Source organism: Palaemon carinicauda, chromosome 14, assembly GCF_036898095.1.
Source record: "Palaemon carinicauda isolate YSFRI2023 chromosome 14, ASM3689809v2, whole genome shotgun sequence".
NCBI classification, from domain to species: domain Eukaryota; kingdom Metazoa; phylum Arthropoda; class Malacostraca; order Decapoda; family Palaemonidae; genus Palaemon; species Palaemon carinicauda.
This window is the reverse complement of record NC_090738.1, coordinates 31945786-31951219: the sequence shown is the minus strand read 5'-3', so window position 1 is coordinate 31951219 and position 5434 is coordinate 31945786.

The following is a 5434-nucleotide window of genomic DNA, read 5'->3' as shown; positions in this document are numbered from 1 at the left end:
TTACATTTAGCCAACAGTGTTGCTATTTGGTCGTTGCATAACATATTCCTATTTAACATTACACCAAGGTCTTTAATTGCTTCCTTGTTTGTGATTGTCTCGTTATTAGGTCCCTTGTATGCATACACCATTCCTTCTGTTTCCATAACTTATTGATTCGAATTTATCGGAGTTAAATACCATCCTATTTATCTCCGCCCATTCATATATTTTGTTTAGATCTCTTTGTAGTGAGTTCCTATCTTCATCACAAGTAATTTCTCTACTTATTCTTGTGTCATCGGCGAAACTTCTCACTACGGAGTTTTCAACATCACAGTCTATGTCTGAGATCATAATAACAAATAGCAGTGCAGCTAATACCGTACCTTGGGGCACACAAGATATTACCTGGGCTTCATCTGATTTCTCGTCATTTGCAACCACTATCTGTTTTCTGTTTTGCAGGAATTCTTTTACCCATTTTCCTATCTTTCCCACAATATTATGCTATCTCATTTTTTTCTCCAATATGTTATGGTCTACCTTGTCAAAGGCTTTTGCAAAATCTAGATAGATCACATCTGTGTCTTTTTCATTTATCATATTTTTGTATATGTTTTCATAGTGTGCTATCAGTTGGGTCTGTGTACTTTTTCCAGGCACGAAATCGTGTTGACCCATATTAAACAAATTATTTTTGACCAAATGGTTCATTATTTTCTTTTTTATTACCCTCTCATACACTTTCATAATATGTGATGTTAGACTAACAGGTCTATAATTGCTTGCCTCTAGTCTTGATCCACTTTTGAAGATAGGGGTATAAGCTAATTTATGTTTAACATATATCTCGCTCATATCTACACTTTGTCTTAGCAGTATTGCAAGCGGCTTCGCGATAGTGTTTGCAGTTTTTTTTAACAAAATCGCTGGAACTCCATCTGGTCCGGCTGCCGATCCATTTTTAATTTCGTTTATAGCCTTGACAATATCTGCTTCATTAATATCTATATCCGTTAGATATTCAACATTTTCTTCTCTCATTTCTGTTTCATTATTCTCATTCGCAATTCTTGACGTGAACTCACTCTTATATTTTTCTGCTAATATGTTGCATATTTCCTCTTTTTCATTCGTTAGCCGTCCTTCAATTCTTAGAGGGCCTATTTCTATTCTCCCTTTATTCATCTTTTTTGCATAGGAGTAAAGTACTTTGGGGTTTCTTTTTATATTTTGAAGTGTCCTTTCTTCTAAGTCCCTTTTTTCATTTTCTTTCGACTGTATAATCTTTTGTTCTGCATTTTCTATCTTACATTTTATTTCCCTCATTTTCCACACATTTGTTTCTTTTGCAAGATTTTTCTTCCACTTTCTAATTTTCTGAAATAAGATCCTTCTGTTTCTTGGTATGCACGTCTTTTGTTTATTGTTTTTTTTTTCGGTACATATTTTTCAACAATTTTCTCCAGTATTTTGTACAGTATGTCCGTATTTACCTGTATATTATCACTTACAGAGAGAGAGAGAGAGAGAGAGAGAGAGAGAGAGAGAGAGAGAGGGGGGGGGGCTTTGGATATGTCAGTATTTCTTGTCAACCTTTTGGTTTATTTTAATGGTCCCAGTTGAATATGTAGCTGAGTAGATTGATATTTTTCTGTGAACAGAAACTTGCCCCTTTTTTCAATCTAGTTACATTAAGTATATATATATATATATATATATATATATATATATATATATATATATATATATATATATATATATATATATATATTATTTAAACTGAAGACAACTGGAAGGACATGTCTAAGGTCTTTGTTCTTCATTGGACTAATAATGGCCGAGGATAATGTACACAAAATATTATGTTTGTATGTACAGTATATATATATATATATACATATATATATGTATATATATATATATATATATATATATATATATATATATATATATGTGTGTGTGTGTGTGTGTGTTATTAATAACACCAAGGCTACAACCCTATTTGGAAATGCAGAAGGCTACCTCCTCGAGGATGCTACACGTCCAAGGGATCCAACGGGGAAAATAGCCTAGTGAGGAATGAAAATTGGAACTAAATAAACTGGGACGGCCCGGATGGTAAACGGGAAATCGATAACCTGGTTGTAAATTGTATATTATACACAGGAAATAATAATGAATAAGCAGCCATTGCGTATTTGTACTTATAAATATGTGTGGTTTTAGCCAGTATGTTGTGAAGGGAAATTATAACAGTGTCACTATTTCATAAACAGGGAAAGAAGGGAAACGCTTATAATAAGACTTTTGTGGTGTTCATCATATAGCTGTGCGTTAGGCCAGGCTATACATGGCCTTATACATATACATATACCAAGGCACTTCTCCCAATTTTGGGGCACATCAACAAATGAAACAAAAACAAAAAAGGGGACCTCTACTCTCTACTTTCCTCCCAGCCTGACAAGGGACTCAACCGAGTTCAGCTGGTACTGCTAGCGTGCCACAGCCCACCCTCCCCCGTTATCCACCACAGATGAAGCTTCATAATGCTGAATCCCCTACTGCTGCTACCTCCGCGGTCATCTAAGGCATCAGAGGCAGGCAGCCTTATAACCTACTCATAATATTACATTCTGTATTTAGACTTCAATGTACCTTGATGGTGAGAGTAATTTGGAAGGCGATGCTGAAACCTTTATGCTCTTGGAATCAAGATCAAGATACTTTACCTAAATTTGCTTAGATTAAAATTTGTATTCCTTTTCTTGTAATTGTAGCTCTTGTTATAGTTCAGGTCTGCATAATTGTCTTCACAAAAATTTGTTAGGTATAATTAACTGTGAAATAATGAAAAGAGAGAAGGCATTCCATTCTTACCGGGTACAAGGTGACTTGCAAGAATGTTTGCCGTCGGTTCGAAAAGCTGGTTTATTATCATTATTATTATTATTATTATTATTATTATTAACGATAATGTTCCCCTGCTGTTGTACATGTGCTTTAAAAACAAAATTATTAATTTGTAGCGGTTGCTTATGATGTCTCGAACAATTCGGATGTGATTAGTTTTATATAAGGAAAATTTATATATATATATATATATATATATATATATATATATATATATATATATATATATATATATATATATATATGTGTGTGTGTGTGTGTGTGTGTGAGTATGTCTATATATATGTATATATATGCATATATATATATATATATATATATATATATATATATATATATATATATATAAAGAAATGTTTTTTTTATGGCCATATATTTATAAATAGGAACCGGCATCTGTTATGGTGAAGAAAAGGGCGTGAGGATTTCACCTAGCCTCCAAGAACTCGCTGGAGAAACAAGACTGTTGTACTCCTTTGGTGCCACCCCTTTCAAAGAGGAAAGGCCATGATGTGTGTTGTGTGTGTCTGTACATGTCTCTCTCTTTCTGTCTGGGTAAATAAATATGTGTTTGTATTTAGTCTGAGAAATATTTGAATTTGAATGATAGCTAGGCGCAAGGTATGGTAGAAAGGTTAGAAAGCGTCAGGACTGCAGGAGTAGTGTAGACAGTCACTGGGTTTTCCTATAGATTTCCTATTTATTTTTCATCCACTTTCGTTGTCTGGTTTGGTAGTCAATATTGATGATGACATTATGGTAAAATGTCTTTTTTATAATATATCATTGCACCAATTATCTTTGGATTTTTGAATGATTCGTTTGTTTGACTTTGTCACATCACCATACCCATAAAAATTTTTCTTATCAATGATGTTTTAGAATTGGAACGACGTTTTCATGTTTTATACAGAGCAAAATGTTTACTTACAACATTCACTTGAATTGTTTAGGACAAAAAAAAAAAAAAAAAAAAAAAAAAAAAAAAAAAAAAAAAAAAAAACGTAGGAATCAACAAATATGTTTTTTTTTTTCCATGTGTTGTTTGAAGATAGGATAATGACTTTCTTCTCCACATTATTGTAGATGTGTTCTCGGTTGACTTTTCAAGTGAAATTAAGTAATCTGGTGTGTTACTGTTTTTGAAGATTCAGTTTTTTGAAAATATTTTTGCATCTCAGTCAATTAGAATATTTGTTCATTGGATTTTCCAAATTAGGGTTGAACAAGGTTTCTTGAACTCGGTCGCCCCATTTAATATTACTATTTAAAGACCACTTCGAAAGATATTTTCATGCGCACTATGGTCGAATATTGGAATTCCGAATTCCAAAGAGATCTTCTAACGAAGAATATCAATACATTGAAATTTGGAGAAAAATTCATGAAAGCAGCGTAACTAAGCACCAGTGATTTAGACAGAAATAGATGAGTAAGTAAAGCAACCAAGTAACAATAAGAGAGAGAGAGAGAGAGAGAGAGAGGGGGGGGGTCAGTATTACTCACTTGCCTTGCACTGCTTAATAGTGATGTGGTTCCCAGCTCCTCGAGTTGTCTGTCGGCACGAGAGCAGTTATCCTCTGTTATCTCGCCTGTTTTCCCAACATCATTTCTCGGCTTCATGCTTGTATTTACTGCCTATCGTCGCCTGTTTCTGGATCTACTGGTAGAGTCTCTTCTTTTTCATTGATGGGAGCAATCGCCAAAGTTTAAAATGTTTTGAGATTGCAAATTTATCGGCCTTTCACCATCTCCCAACAACACCTTTCGTTACTACTAGGAAATTACAGTTCTTGAATACTTGCCATCTCAATAAGCGTGTTTTTATGTGTGTTTTGTGTATGTACAGTATATATATATATATATATATATATATATATATATATATATATATATATATATATATATATATATATATGCGCGTGTCTTCGTGAGCCTACTGTAAACATAAATGTTTAGGCACACACACACACACACACACACACACACACACATATATATATATATATATATATATATATATATATATATATATATACGAATATGTATACATAGCAACACACAAATATACAAATACCGTACATATGTATGTATATATATCGTATATACTGTATATATATGAATATGTATTTATTGTTTATGTACACGTGAATATATATATATATATATATATATATATATATATATATATATATATATATTTATATATATATTTACTTTTATTTTTATACATATACGTATGTGTGTGTGGTTTGGGGGGTCTGTTTTAGCATGTCTCTAACATCATACGCTTTCTTAGCTCCCAACAGATGGCGATACCCATTTATTTATTTTTATATGTTACACATATCTAATGAGAAGACAACCTTAGTTTAGGTGAATACAGGGGACCTTCTGTGAATGCGTGACTGACTAGCATTTGTAAGATATATCTGTCTATATTACGAAAAAGTTCTCAGGGAATTGGTTAAGGGATAATTTTTCGTTGAATAGGCATAAAATTTGATTGTGGGAAATGTACACTTTGCTTGAGAAA